This window comes from Bos grunniens, chromosome 16 (genome assembly GCF_055505025.1).
Source record: "Bos grunniens cultivar Pamir isolate PY7600 chromosome 16, Bosgru_T2T1.0, whole genome shotgun sequence".
Taxonomy (NCBI): Eukaryota; Metazoa; Chordata; class Mammalia; order Artiodactyla; family Bovidae; genus Bos; species Bos grunniens.
In genome coordinates, this window is record NC_141180.1 from 82,020,774 (window position 1) to 82,037,574 (window position 16,801).

Genomic DNA, 16,801 nt, shown 5'->3' on the forward strand with positions numbered 1-16,801 from the left:
ATCGTTTATCATGATCCCTTTTCAGTTGACACTTGGCTCCTACAGTAAAATCACTTCTCCATCCTGTGTTGCCATCAGCAACAGGATGATCTAAAGTTTTCTCCACCTGCTCACCTCACATCATGCATGTGCACTAAATTGCTTCGGTTGTGCCCAACTCTCTGCAACCCAGTGGACTGTAGCCCAGCCGGCTCCTCTGTCCACAGGATTCTCCAGGCAGGAACACTGGAATGGGATGCTGTGCCCTTCTCCAAGGGATCTTCCCTACCCAGGGATCGAACCTGTGTCTCTTACATCTCCTGCATTGGCAGGTAGGTTCTTTACCATTAGCGCCACCTGGGAAGACCCATAGTTGAGCCTTTATTTTGTGGACCCAGAACCATTACATATTTATGACATGATTCCAACATTTTTACAGGAAAGATTTTTTTCTGCTTTCTATCCCATGTTACCCTGATGTTTAATCCCATGACATATACTCTAAGGAATAAGGATGTCACAGCAGCCTTGAGAAAATGACTGCATTAATGTTTAACATCCACTGCTTTGAGCTAGTGATCTTTCCCCCCACTTAGTTCTGCAGTTATCTTAATCAGACATTATTTGAAATTTTGCTTCCTGTATTAATATAAATTGATTATCCTCATGATCCTGCCATTTTATGCTTAACTTTCTGATATCAGGATTATCTCCCTAGTGTTTGTATTTATAAGAAATTATTTTTTTTGCTGATCTCATATTTAATGGACTAGTCTCTGTCAGCAAAAATTCACTGCTTATTTGATTTGTTGTTGTTCAGTTGGTAAGTCATGTCCGACTCTGTGTCTTCATGGACCGTAGCATGCCAGGCTCCTCAGTCCTCCACTATGTCTGGAATTCGCTCAGCTTCATGTCCATTGAGTCAGTGATATGATTAATATCCAAGTGTCTCATCCTCTGCTGTCCTCCATTTTGCCTTCATCTTTACTAGCATCAGGGTCTTTTACATTGAGTTGGCTCTCTGCATCAGGTGGCCAAAGTACTAAAACAATATAATATATTTTATCTATCAATTGGCCTCCCAATGTTTTCATCCAAAATTTATAATATATATTCTATTTTGTCTCCCTCTGTATTGTTACAACTTACTTAAAACCAAAAGATTTCAGCTAGCAAAGATTAGTGCATACGGAAAGCTTTAGAAAATATTTGTTGAATGACTATAGAATGTGGGCACAGTTGAACAAGCAAAAGTTCATACTGCAGAAAATGTAGAAAAGATGGCATTTTAATAAATTATATTAATTTAATTAATAATGGTGCATAAAAAGAGAGCTTGACCCTCACTTCACAAAATTTATTTTAAAATGTAATCTCAGATAATTTGTAAACTTAAGTAAAATGCATAACAATGAGTCTTTTCCAAGATAATGTTTATTAACTTCATGACGGTGCGAGAAAATTGTTTTTGATAAAATTATTAATCATAATGTAAACATTAATCTGTTGCACTTCCTGGACTAAGAAATACTGGTATTCAGAGTGAAGTTTTTCAACATAAAATGTTTAAATACACTATAGTTAAAGGAGTGCTCTAAATCAAAAGCATCAAACATTCAGGAGAAAAATTGACAACAGACTTAAAGATGCACTTCACAAGACAGAATAATCTAAATGCCCAGAAAAAAGAAGGAAATAACCCATTAGCAACCAGTAAAAGCAAATTAAAACCAGATTAAAATACTATGGAGAACAGTGTGGAGATTCCTTAAAAAGCTGGAAATAGAACTGCCTTATGATCCAGCAATCCCACTGCTGGGCATACACACTGAGGAAACCAGAAGGGAAAGAGACACGTGTACCCCAATGTTCATTGCAGCACTGTTTATAATAGCCAGGACATGGAAGCAACCTAGATGCCCATCAGCAGATGAATGGATAAGAAAGCTGTGGTAAATATACACAATGGAGTATTACTCAACCATTAAAAAGAATACATTTGAATCAGTTCTAATGAGATGGATGAAACTGGAACCTATTATACGGAGTGAAGTAAGCCAGAAAGAAAAACACCAATACAGTATACTAACGCATATATATGGAATTTAGAAAGATGGTAACAATAACCCTGTGTACGAGACAGCAAAAGAGACACTGATGTATAGATCAGTCTTATGGACTCTGTGGGAGAGGGAGAGGGTGGGGAGATTTGGGAGAATGGCATTGAAACATGTGTAATATCATATATGAAACAAGTCGCCAGTCCAGGTTCCATGCACGATAGTGGATGCTTGGGGCTGGTGCACTGGGACGACCCAGAGGGAGGGTATGGGGAGGGAGGAGGGAGGAGGGTTCAGGATGGGGAACACAGGTATACCTGTGGCGGATTCATTTCGAAATTTGGCAAAACTAATACAATATTGTAAAGTTTAAAAATAAAATAAAATTTAAAAAAAATCAAATGAAGTCTATGACACATTCATTACAAGGAAGAAATAAACAGAAAGCTTCACCCTATCACATACATAAAGGACATGGAGTAATGAAAGCTCTCCCCTGATGCTGGTGTGTGAACTGTACAGCATATTAACACACAGCCTGCCTTTATCAAGAAAAGCTTACCCTTAGCCATGTACCGGAAGAAATGTGTGGACATGTGTGCCAAGGCACACATCTGAGAATGCTCATTTCACATCATAATGTCAAATCTTTATCAAACTCGAATTGATCATACCTATATACATAATTCCATTTCTTAAATTGTATTTAAAAAAATTGTATTTAATGAGCATATTCTATCATGGAAAAAAGCATAATACTCTTTCTTACTTTTGGCTATGCTTTTATTTTTTTATGAAACTAATTTAGAAAAATGAATTACCTTTTTTTATAAAAAAGTAGTAATCAAGCAACAAAAATATGATTCAAGACTGGTGATGTTACAGAATTGCTTTGAAAAATAAATCAACATCTTTATAAAAGGACATACTTAAAGCCAAGTTTAATTTTCCAACCTCTAAAACAATTAAAAACAAATAACTTTCATTTGTGGTTAAGAGGCACTGGGTTACAATAAGCCAGTTTACTTTTAAGCACTAGAAATTTTTGATAAATTATACAACATATTTTGAAGATATCATATAACTGTGGGAGAAAAAAGAATAGATGACAATATCAAAATCAAGGCTCATTAAGTCATAAAATATTCACACTTTTTCAAGCACAAATTTGTTGCAATACCATGCCACTGCATATCTTAGTATGTGTGCATGCTTACTAATTAATTCAAAGAGTGAGCACAATTGTGACATTGGACAATTGGATATTCCTCTCCACACATACATAATGCATAGGAAAATGTCTCAGATTTTTAACACTGTATCATTGTTCATATTACAATTTACTTATTATTTTTTTTCTACAAATGAAGCTGTTATCTGTAGTTGAAGGAATAATTTTCTTCTGTGAATTGTTAATTCATCTGTTTTACTCATTTTTAAAATTTATACTTTGGACTTTTCCTCTGTATTAAAGGAGCCAAGATCACTTTATTTGAAATCAGTTGTAACATTTTTTCCATTATATTAATTATATTAGATACTTATGGGGTTTGCTACGTTTTAGCATCTAGAATCATTTATTTTTACACAGTTTTGTGTGTGTGTGTGTCCTGCATTCTAAATTTTAATGAGTTAAACTTTCCTTACTCCAAAATTATAAAACCCATTTCTTAGAATAATGTCATCATTTCACTCTAAAATACACAAAATTGTGTATCATTTAGGGTTTATCTTGCTGTGGGATAGTTATCAAAAATACATATACTGTTTTTTTCCCTCTGAGGCTGCCCAGTTGTCCGAATAACAGTTATTTTAAATGCCCACGCCTTACCAATTTAGTAGGCTATTTTAGTCAGTGACAAATGTTCATGTATATTTGAGCCTTTTCTGGAATTTCTATTCTATTCCATCAGAAGGCTTCTTTATTTACGCATGATACTGCGCTGAGCTGTGCTCAGTCGCTCGGCTGTGTCGGACGCTTTGTCAGACGCCATGGACGATAGCCCGCCAGGCTCCCCTGGCCTCTCCTGCCTTCGTAGGCAGATTCTTTACCACTGAGCCACCTGAGAAGCCCATGCATAATACTGCACTCTGCAAATCACGAGGTCTTGTAACTCCTTCCCAGCACTAGCTATTTCTTGGATGAGCCCCTGCAGGAGCTCAGCCTGGCTGGCCTCTCACTCCCCTTCTGTCCTTTATCACATCTGGTCCCTGTGAGAAGCCTGTCCCACCAGCCACTACTCACGGGCCTTCCGTGATATTTGCCGTGAGGCTCCTGATACGTTTTAATTAACCTTCCAAATCACTCGCACTGTCACATTACTATATGTGTTCCCTCTTGTAAATATTTTCTCTTCATAATCATAAACCTTGCTGCTGCTGCTGCTAAGTCACTTCAGTCATGTTCGACTCTGTGTGACCCCATAGACGGCAGCCCACCAGGCTCCTCCCTCCCTGGGATTCTCCAGGCAAGAACACTGGAGTGGGTTGCCATTTCCTTCTCCAGTGCATGAAAGTGAAAAGTGAAAGGGAAGTTGCTCAGTCGTGTCCGACTATTCGCTACCCCATGGACTGCAGCCCACCAGGCTCCTCCTTCCAGGGGATTTTCCAGACAAGAGTACTGGAGTGGGGTGCCATTGCCTTCTCCAAATCATAAACCTTAAGAAACCACTATTTACTAAATAATTGGAACCAATATGGAGAAGGAAATGGCACCCCACTCCAGTGTTCTTGCCTGGAGAGTCCTGTTGACAGAGGAACCTGGTGGGCTGCCATCTAAGGGGTCACACAGAGTGGGACAGACTGAAGTGACTTAGCAGCAGCAGAGGCAGGAACAAATATCCAATTTTGGGGGTCATGAGAAACTGGCTCTAAGCTAAGATTTTTAAACAATCTTTCTGTTGGAGAAATTTCTCCACAGTTGAAACATATAACTCACAAACTTTTTGCTTAGCATCTTTCCTATGATCTCAGATGGACTTATTCCAGATTCTCATTTTATTGTAACTAGAATCTGAAAGTATTCACACCTTGAACATGTAAAATAAATTTGGGGAAAATTGGTGGTAGGCTGCAAAAGAGAGGAAAAATTTTCTCCTACTATGATTAATCTTGGGTTAAATTTTAAAATTTTGATATATGTTTAATACATTCATCAGCTAAATCTCAGGCTGCTGAAGAGATCAATAACACACTAATTTTGCACATAAAAATGTTTACCATCAGAATATGTATTATAACTATTACACAGATCTGTCCTCTAACTAGGAGTCAAGAAACATATCATACAGAGACTCTGCATAATGCATTCATAATAGTTAAGAATTGGATGCATGTGTGTTTTGGATCAACCCAAATAATGCTGTGTGAGTGTGCATGCCCTGTTATGTATGCCTCTGTAGCCCACCAGGCTCCTCTGCCCATGGAATTCTCCCGGCAAGGATTCTGGAGTGGGTTGCCATTTCCTACTCCAGGTGAATTTCCTGACCCAGGGATCAAACCTGTGTCTCTTGCATCTGCTGCATTGGCCTCTTGTATCTCCTGCATTGGCAGGCCAATTCTTTACCAACTATACCACCTGGGGAGCCCACAAATAATATTACTTAGCACCCTGTTCACATCTAAGAAATAAAATGCTCTGTGTCCTCTATTCCCTGGAGAGGCTGAAGAAAAAAATATTCTGAGTACAGTGAGAGCTATCTGGGAAAATTTTTAAAAAATGCAAGTCAGAAAATGTGTAAATTATAAATTTTAATATGGTAGCAAATGTTTTGGTTCATTAAAGCAACTTCTATATATTTCTTATTCTATTAAAATTTGCAATTAAATAATAATAATAAATAATGGTACTGAGTGCCTTTGAAATGTCAAAAAATGTAATAATTAAAGTCTAGGTATAGATGATATTAAAGAAAACTTCATTTGAGTCAACACATTGTATCAAAAAAGTTATATATATTTATTCAGTTTGATATTATAATAAGAGATTTAAAATGACATCACACATAAAGTTACAACCATTGGGGAATTCAAAGAACAACTATTTTGAAGAAAGAAACTTTTAGAATTCAGGATTTATAAAATAATAAAGATAGCTTTAAGTCCAACATAGTTTTTAAATTATTTGCAAGGATTATGTTGCTAATTTTTATCAGATATACAAATATACTTGAAATATACCTTGTTCTACTCTTGAAAAATTCAAACTCAAATCTTACCTATTTCATGTCATACAAGATTTGATCGCCAAAAAGTCATATCTGTACAATTAGAAATTGTATTTTATATAACACTGGAAATAATTTTGTTCAAGTAATGGGTGAAATTGCTCATACTAAATGTTTTTATTCATAAAATGATAAAAGATTAAAATTCTATTATTTTGTATATTAATCTTTTCTCTTTTTCAGATTGACAATTTTAAAAGTGTCTGTTTCTTTTCTCAATTTCAGAATCAAATAATGAACACCATATTAAGTAAACAAGCATTTCCTAAGTTCTATATTGTTCCCAAGTAGGAAAATAGTCTCAGTACTTCAATCCCAGATCATGTAATATCAGTGGGAAAATAAAAGGTAAATCAAAGAAATGAGCCAAATTGGAGCACTATGTGCTACAAAGTTGTGTGTGTTCTCCTTATTAGTTCTACAGAGTGGAGGTGATAATATTATTGAAATTATTGGCAGAAAATTCTTGGAGAGCTCACATCTAAGAGTCTGGGATTTTTATATCACTGTGATGATTGTTTTAATATCTTATTTCATTCCTTCATTAACCATGTGATACAAAGTCAAGGTAAATTAGAGAGCAGTTTTTCATAGTGGTAAGACAGAGAGTGAAATTTAGAAGAATAAAATTTAGTTTTTAATGACAAAAATAATAGCTAGCTTTTGAATAGACTTCCTATGAATGCCAAAACATCTTTAATTCGCTTTACATATATCAAATGAATTGATTCATATAGGAATCTTAACTGTTGGTACCACTGTTAGTCAGTTTTGCAGCCAAGTGATCTATGGCACAGGGAGATTAAGCAATTCACATTGTCACAAAGCAGGCAAGTGAAGCCGATTCGATTGCAGGCCATCTTGTCAGGATTGTATTTTTTGTCCATGACAGTATATTTAGACTATGCTTGCATGGAAAAACTCAAAACATAAAAGATGGGGAAATGAGAAGCAAGGCTGGGAGTCATGTTGAGTCAAGTGATGCCTGGAGTGTAATATTTAAGGAGGCGGTCACTTTAACAGTGTACAATGCAGAGTCAGCCCTGAAACTCTGAGATTCTGTACTAGAGGAGTCTCATTCCTTATTTAGCTAAGACCGTATTCTACTCCTGGCTCTGATGAAAGGAAAAAAATGCAAAAATGTAATCATCAACAAGTAACTCAGTAACTCTACCAAAAACAATTTTTCTAGGCAGTTGTTACAACCCTGGCAACTAAAGACTTAAGAACATTATACCATATTAATAATTATAATTATAGGACCATAACTTATACATAAACATATTAAAAGTGATAGGTAATTTTATCAATAATATCATATTTAATTAAAATAAGAAAGCAAAGAAATTTAAACACTTAATATAACAGATGATAAATAACGGAGTTAGGATTCAAACTTAAGTATGATTTAAAAAATAGGCACTGATTTGCAATCACAAAACCAATGTGCAAATGATCAATGTATCCTTCATTGCTAAATCTCAATATCCTAGCTCAAGAAAAGTGAATTTAGAAACTGCTATCTGAATTATTATTATTATTTTCTGAGGAACAACAAAGACATCAGAGAGGCACACAGAACACGGGGTAGAGCATGACAGGAAGTATCTCACACAGCTGGTGAACACAGTCCAGGTGACCCCTGTTTTCCCAGAGTGACCCTCTTAATTGCTTCTATCTGTATCTATTCCCACACAACTTTTCCAGAGTAAAACCCTCTGATAGCCCCCACGTAGTATCTTACTGAAATATATGTATTTTATTCCCCTATGTACAATTAAGTAAAATATTCTCTCGTTTTTGTATATAAGAACATGTATGATCAAGATCATCAAGTGATGGGAGGGAAATGAAGAGTTGAAATATGTAGCTGAAAATATATAAGGAAGATAATTTCTGTTATATTAATAGTTCTACTGAAGTATGTAAAGAAAAATTATAGAGAAATACAATAAAATTGCCAAAAATGTAAATGTTTAAGGGAATTCCCTAGAAGTCCAATGATTAGGACTCTGTACTTTCACTTCAGTCTGGTTGAGGTACTAAGATCCCATAAGTCATGAGACACGGCCACAAAACACTGTAAGTATTTAAAACTGAGATAACATAGCAAGACTGTGGGTGTATCTTCAATGATTATCAATTTGTCCAATGTCTGTGCTGATCAGGGCATTTGGTGCTTCCCTGGTGGCTCAGCTGATAAATAATCCACCTGCAATGCAGGAGACCTGGGTTTGATCCCTGGGTGGGGAAGATCCCCTGGAGAGGAGAATGACAGCCCACTCCAGTATTCTTGCCTAGGAAATCCTATGGACAGTGAAGCCTGGTGGGCTACAGTCCATGGGATCACAGAGTCAGACAAGACTGAACGACTAACACTTTAACTTTTTTGACTTCGGACTGTATTCGGAAAGAATGCCCTAAAAGATATTTCAAGGGAGAGTGTATGGTGATAACACATGGATTATAAACTGAGAAAGGAGAAATGCATAAATAATACATTCTTAAATTAGAAATAATTGCATTGATCATGGAAATCAATCTGGATATCCTGATACAATTTATAAAACAGGCACTGACCCCTGTTTTTTATTTTTTTATTTTAAAAATAAAAAGCAGATAATACATTTCTGCCTTTTCACAGATGCAACACCATGAAAAAGCACCAGAAGGTAACCTCACTAAATAGATGGAATTTGTTCTCCTGATCTTTGCTGATGTTCCTCATCTTCAGGGGTTTTTATTTGAACTGTTCTTACTCATCTATATAATTATCTTGATGGGCAATGGCATCATATTTCTGATAACAAAACTAGACCCTGGTCTCCAGACCTCCGCGAATTTTTTCCTTGGCAATTTTTCCCTTTTGGAAATCTGCTATGTGCCTGTTACGCTCCCCAGAATGCTCACGAGTCTTTGGACACAAAGAAGAACAATTTCTTACAAAGAAGAACAATTTCTTTAGTTGCTTGTGCCACACACATGTGCTTCATTCTTATACTTGGGGCCACCGAGTGCGTCCTTCTGGCCGTGATGGCCTATGATCGCTATGCGGCCATTTGTAGCCCTTTGCATTATCCTCTAGTCATGAACTGCTGCTACTGCTGCTAAGTCGCTTCAGTCGTGTCTGACTCTGTGCGACCCCATAGATGGCAGCCCACCAGGCTCCCCCGACCCTGGGATTCTCCAGGCAAGAACACTGGAGTGGATTGCCATTTCCTTCTCCAATGCAGGAAAGTGAAAAGTGAAAGGGAAGTCGCTCAGTCGTGTCCGACTCTTCGCTACCCCATGGACTGCAGCCCAACAGGCTTCTCCGTCCATGGGGTTTTCCAGGCAAGAGTGCTGGAGTGGGATGCCATTGCCTTCTCAGAGTCATGAACTACAGGGTGTGTATCCAGCTAGTGGCTGGCTCCTGAATCGGTGGAATCCCAATCCAAATAGGCCAGACAGGCCAGATTTTCTCTCTGCCCTTTTGTGATTCTAACCTCATCAACCACTTCTTCTGTGACATCCCTCCCATACTCAAGCTGGCCTGTGGGGACACTTTTCTGAATGAAATGTTGGTCTTCACGGTTTCTGCACTGTTTGTTTTGGTTCCATTTCTGTTGATACTTGTCTCTTATGGCAAAATCATCTCCACAGTCCTTAAATTGCCATCAGCTACAAGTCGCGGCAAAGCCTTTTCCACCTGCTCCTCTCATCTTACAGTTGTGGCGTTGTTCTTCGGATCAGGCCTTGTCACATATTTAAGACCCAGGACCCAAGGCTCAGCAGGAACTGACAAAGTGCTTTCTCTCTTCTACCTGATTGTGACGCCTGTGTTTAACCCCATGATATACAGTCTAAGGAACAAGGATGTCATGATGGCACTGAGACAATGGCCATGCAAATACCTTAATTCATTGAAAAACTGACTTGTATTTCAGAAGTTGATTTCTTATATATTTGTTATAAATTTTCAATATTTATCTTAAACTCAATTTATCTGTCTATAAAGTGGTAATTATTACCAAAATAAAAATTACTTGTAACACTGAGAAACCTTTCTGTCTCCAGTTATACAGTTGTGTATGGGTCAACAAATAGCAAATCATTCACTTGGGAATTCTATAATCTTAGTGTGAAATGTTCTCTTGTAGTAAGAACTTTAGACAAGAATTGCTATAATAGGCCTAGTTGTAATACAGACTGTTATATCACTTATTTGAAAGCATATTATTCAGTTCCATAGAGTTGTCACAGAAATTTTTAAAACTAAGTTAATAATGGGCATTAATTAAAATGTTATGTATAGTTTGGCCAGCAATTATTCTACAGAGAAATAATTTCTTAGAGTGAAAAGTGCCTCTCATTGGGAATGTAGTTTAATAGATGATGTTGTACAATGATATTAGTAATTATTAGGCATTATTTATGTGTATATAAGATTAAATAATAATATGATTTGTTGATTTGATAAAAGATATTATTGAAATCTTTACATATAATAAGATGAGCTTGGAAAAAGTGATGGGAATATACACAAGTCATGGTTTTTTTTAATATATTTTCCTAGAGATGATAGTGAGGATAGGAAAGTTAGGGGAAAAGGGAAAGGATTTAAATTTTTGTAAAAGTAAGTATCTGCTATAAAAGCACAAATATTGTACACCTTAAACCTTACATACATACACATATTAGAAACAGTCAATACAAAAATAATTATCATTAATTACGGAAGTCACAGGGTAAATCATTCTATTTTCCCCTTTGTTTTATTAAAATTGTGCAGTTTATTACAATAAGCTTGTGCTATTCAGGTAATCAAAATAACAATTTGTATTCATTCTGGACAAGGAAAATCACAATTATTACTTGTGTGTGCTATTTCTGTAGTTTTATAATTTTCAAAATTCCATATATATGTATAATAATCCTTCCTATAGACAGGCAACAGATCATTGCAGAAATATGACCTGTAACCAGTACTCAAAGTTAAAAAATATGATGAAGCTTGAACTGTTGCTTTTAAAGTTTATTCCCATAAAAATATATGTCAGTTTTGTCACATTTCTATGGAGCTGGCTATTTCCAGATGGATAGGGAGGTGCAATACCACTTTCCCCTTGGGAGAAAGCAACCAGATGACATGTGACCAATTCTGATAATAAAGTGAAGAAGGAAAAACCAACTCTTAGAACCAAGTAAACAATAAGTCACCAAGATTCTCAGATAATATAGCCATCACAATCTACTAAAATCTAATGGGAATGATTGAATACAGGGGAGATTAAGAGAAAGAGAACTATACTAACAGCAACAACAAAATTCCAAGAAAATTTCTAGGCAGAAGTTGGATAAATCCTGAAACTATCATATGTTGAAAAGATTGAGACAGAAATTAAGAAATCCTCTCTTTTTGCTCTCCCTCCTGCCCGATTTAAAAAAAAAAAAACTTTTTTAGAGAAGAAATAACTAGTGGGCGGTGGGCAACATTTAAAAATATTGATAGATCAAACAGATGTGACTTGATCTCTCTCCTTTTATAGAGAAGAGCAAATAAGAGTGATGTCTTGGAGCATTATGACTTTTTTGGGTAGATACTAAAGTTCCACAAGCTAAAAATGTCAGTGGACAGCTTCAGAAAGTATTTTCTCTTTGGCTTGGCAACTAACAAACCATATCTAAACTAGTTACCACATTCAGTGGTAATAGCTTGCCAAAAATCTGTATCTGTATCACTTGTTTTTAAAACACAATGAATGTGTGCAAATACTACCACTGCTTTGTAAATTATGCTGCTGCTGCTAAGTCGCTTCAGTGGTGTCCGACTCTGTGGGACCTCATAGATGGCAGCCCACCAAGCTCCCCCGTACCTGGGATTCTCCAGGCAAGAACACTGGAGTGGGTTGCCATTTCCTTCTCCAATTATAAATTATCTTTATTATAAATATCTTTATTAGCAAGATAGTCTTTTGTTACTACTTTGCATTGTACTATTTCCAGAGCAAGTCACTTTTAATTCTGAGAAACTAAGCACACACAATTTTATTATTTAGAAACATGGAAACAGATATTCATTTACATAGGTATACATGCTTGTCTGTGTGTGTACTTTAGGAGAATATTGCTCTTGTGGACTGAAGTCAACTGAAAACAAAGGATGGGAAGGTCAATAATACGTGCAAAATCTTTCCAAGATTAATAGCCTGATTTGGGGAAAGTGAAAAGTGACTATGTCTTCATTGTGCACCTGGATTGTATTAATAGCTATGGATTCTTTGGTGGAAAAGAATTTCAGGGAATAATGGTAGACATCTTCTCTTTCTTTCCTTCTTTTAAAGATATCTGCGTATTTATATTTATATAGGTATCATACGTAAAATTGTTTCTTGGAATAGTGTTTTGCTATGTGTCGATAGCAAAAGTGTTTTGCTTTATATGGATAAACTATTTCTTTAGCTGTGACATGAAAGCATATAAGTTTATTTCACTATCATATAATTAGTATAGAGAACATATATAGAAATAGACTAGTAGAATTGGAAGATAAAGAGAAGGTGAACATATGGTCTAAGGGAAGAATTGGAAAAAAATAAATTATGAAGCAAACTTTTAGAGAGATAATGTTGAAGTTTCAAAAAGGAAGATGATTGAGCTTTGCCATAATAAGCTTTACACACAAAAGATATACATATTTATATATGTACATTTATATTTTGTGTTTAAAGCATTTAGATAGATGATAGATACATAGAGTTTGTGTTTGTGCATGCAGTAACACAGATGCGAACTTTTCTAGGTGGATTCATTGAAGTAATTATATTTAGAATGATTAAGGTTATCATATATGGCCTTCCCCAGTGGCTCAGCAGTAAAGAATCTGCCTGAAGTGCAGGAGCTGCAGGAGACGTGGGTTTGATCCCTTGATTGGGAAGATACCTTGGAGAAGGGCATGGCAACACATTCCAGTATTCTTGCCAGGAGAATCCCATGGATAGAGGAGCCTGGCTGGCTACAGTCCATAGCGTGGCATAATCAGACACAACTGAAGTGACTTAGCATGCACACACAAGGTTGTCACATATTTATATTTTTGTTGCTATGCAGTTGTTCAGTTGTGTTCGACTTTTTGTGACCCTATGGACTGCAGCATGGACTTCCCTGTCCTTCATCATCTCCCGGAGGTTGTTCAAACTCATGTCCATAGAACTGGTGATGCCATCCAACCATCCTGTCCTCTGTCGTCCCCTTCTCCTCCCATCTTCAATCTTTCCCAGCATCAGGGTCTTTTCTAATGAGTCGGCTCTTTGCATCAGGTGGCCAAAGTATTGGAGCTTTAGCTTCAGCATCAGTCCCTCCAATGAATATTCAGGCATGATTTTCTGTCGGATGGACTGGCTTGATATTCTTGCAGTCCAAGCTACTCTCAAGAGTCTTCTCCAACACCACAGTTTAAAAGCATCAATTCTTCGGCTCTCAGCCTTCCTTATAAAGTGTATCTTTTAGGGTCATTATTCTGTGACAGCCGGAGAAGGCAATGGCACCCCACTCTAGTTACTCTTGCCTGGAAAATCCCATGGATGGAGGAGCCTGGTAGGCTGCAGTCCATGGGGTCTCTAAGCAACTTTACTTTCACTTTTCACTTTCATGCATTGGAGAAGGAAATGGCAAGCCACTCCAGTATTCTTGCCTGGAGAGTCCCAGGGACGGGGGAGCCTGTTGGGCTGCCGTCTATGGGGTTGCACAGAGTCAGACACAACTGAAGCGACTTAGCAGTAGCAGCAGCATTCTGTGACAGCCAACATACTTGACAAAACAGAGAATCAATTAGTAACTGCTTCATATATTGGATTTCCATACTGAAAGTATGTGTAAACATTAACAAACCACTGAATATCTTAAATAAAAAGGGAAAGAGCCTTGAGATAATCTCTGTCCCTTTCTTTCAAGTGAGGTCTCATTTAGAATTGTAAGTAAAATCAAATGACTAACAAAAAACTACTATTTTTCACTGAGATAAAGAATGATAGATGACAATGAAAAACATATTAGGAAAAATAGTTAATTGAATTAAAGAATGTTTCTAGAATCTTGAAAATCAAGTGATGAGAATCAAGAAAGGAAAAGAGATAGAAGAATATGTGTTCTATGGAAATTCAGTGCAAAATTAAATGTTCCATGTCAGCAAATAGTGGCAGGTGCTGTAAGCCAAGGATAAGAGCAAGCATTTATTCATGCATGCGTATCATGAGACATCAAGACAGAATGAACTCTGTCTGAAGGTTTAAGAAGGCAGGGAAGTATGAACGTTGTTTTAAGAGAATTTATATTAATAATATTGTTAAAATAATTTCAATATTTAAATGAGTAGCCTTCATTCTATGGAAAACTAGATGTTGGCAAATGCTTCCTTCTCCAAGATTTTTAAAATTTCCAAAAAGACTCCTTGAATCCAAGATATTGTGTTCATTGCTTTGACATACTTAATCATAGTAGGCATTATTGCTGTTTTATAGACAGAGAAATTGACACAAAAGAACAGTTGAGATACTTGAGAATGCACAGATTATAATAAATTCAAAACAAAAGTCAGTTATCTTGATTATAGGACTGATACTGTTTCATTTCAATTTGCTTAGCTAAGAGTTAAGGGAAAGAATTACTATTGTTGTTCAGTCTCAAAGTCATGTCCAACTGTTTGCGACCCCATGGACTGTAGTATGCCAGGCTCCTCTGTCCTCCACTGTCTCCCAGAGTTTGCTCAAGTTCATGCCCATTGAATCCATGATGCTATCTAATTATCTCATCCTCTGCCACTTCCTTTTCCTTTTTGCCTTCAATCTTTCTCAGCATCAGGGTCTTTTCCAATGAGTTGATTCTTTGCATCAGGTGGCCAGTATTGGAGCTTCAAATTTAGCATCAGTCCTTCCAATGAATATTCACGGTTGATTTCCTTTAGGACTGACTGGTTTGACCTCCTTGCATCCAAGAGACTTCTTTAGCATCACAGTTTGAAAGGGAAAGAATAGCACTCCCATAACCATGATATCTTCACTTTCTCTATCACCATCAGTAATGTATTTAATTTTTGACATAAAAAAATAGATGAAGTAGGTTAAGATATTTACACTCACGTGTGCCATGTGTGTGTACTCAGTCACTCAGTCATGTCTGACTCCTGCTAACCCATGGACTATATAGCCCACCAGGCTCCTCTGTCCATGGAATTTTTCATGCAAGAATATTGCAGGGAGTTGCCATTTACTTCTCCAGGGGATCTTCCCAACCCAGGAATTGAACCTGCATCTCCTTCATTGGCAGGCAAATTCTATACCAATGCACCTCCTAGGAATCCCCACAAGCCCTAGAAAAATAAAAATCCAAATTTATAAATCAAATGTTTTAATTAAACTGTTAACTCTTTTAAAGAGAAATTAACCTGAAGGAACAAAATCTACAAAAGAAATTAAACCTATAAAGTGACATTATCATTAGATAAATAAATGATGTTGTCTACAAGTATTAGTAATAATTTTTAGTTATAGAGACTGAGTATCCCTTGAGTTACGCATTTGAAAGAGAGAAGCAGGTATATAGTGAAGTGTTGATTCTTTTTTCTTTCCTGTTAGGATATTTATGATGGATTAATTATTGATTTTATCTGTCAGTTCAGTTAAGTCGCTCAGTCGTGTCCGACTCTTTGCAACCCCATGAATAGCAGCACATCAGGCCTCCCTGTCCATCACCAACTCCTGGAGCCTACACAAACCCATGTCCATCGAGTCGGTGATGCCATCCAACCATCTCATCCTCTTTCGTCCCTTTCTCCTCCTGCCCTCAATATTTCCCAGCATCAGGGTCTTTTCCAGTGAGTCACTTCTTCACATCAGGTGGCCAAAGTATTGGAGTTCCAGCTTCAACATCAGTCCTTTCAATGAATACCCAGGACTGATCTCCTTTAGGATAGACTGATTAGATCTCCTTGCAGTCAAAGGGACTCTCAAGAGTCTGCTTCAACACCACAGTCCAAAAGCAGATTTTATCTGTACCCTCTGGTTAATTTCATATACATTACTGAAAGATCAACTGGTAAGGATTAGTTATATTCATACTAATTTAAATACAGCTTATAGGCAGGCAGTGTTAGGCATTTTTAAAGGATATATTACTATTTGTGATATTAAGTAATTGTGTGTGAATCTTTGCTTTTAAAGTGAAAGTCACTCAGTCATGTTGGATTCTTTGCAACCCCATAGACTATAGGGTCCATGGAATTCTCCAGGCCAGAATACTGGAATGGGTTGCCTTTCCCTTCATCAGGGGATATTCCCAACACAGGAATTGAACCCAAGTCTCCTGCATTGCCGGCAGATTCTTTATCAGTTGAGCCATAACGGAAGCCCAAGAATATTGGAGTGGTTAGCCTATCCCTTCTCTAGGATCTTCCTGATCCTGGAATCGAATTGGGGTCTCCTGCATTGCAGGTGGATTCTTTAATGACTGAGCTATCGGGGAAGCTCTTAATTTTCATCTAAATTACTAATCTATTCCTTG

At 36.8% G+C, this 16,801-nt stretch overlaps 1 pseudogene; it reads left to right on the top strand.

Moving 5' to 3' along the window:
• The first annotated feature begins 8,954 nt into the window (after positions 1-8,954).
• On the top strand, positions 8,955-10,179 carry LOC147357178 (olfactory receptor 10AG1-like; annotated as a pseudogene).
• Positions 10,180-16,801: the final 6,622 nt, after the last annotated feature.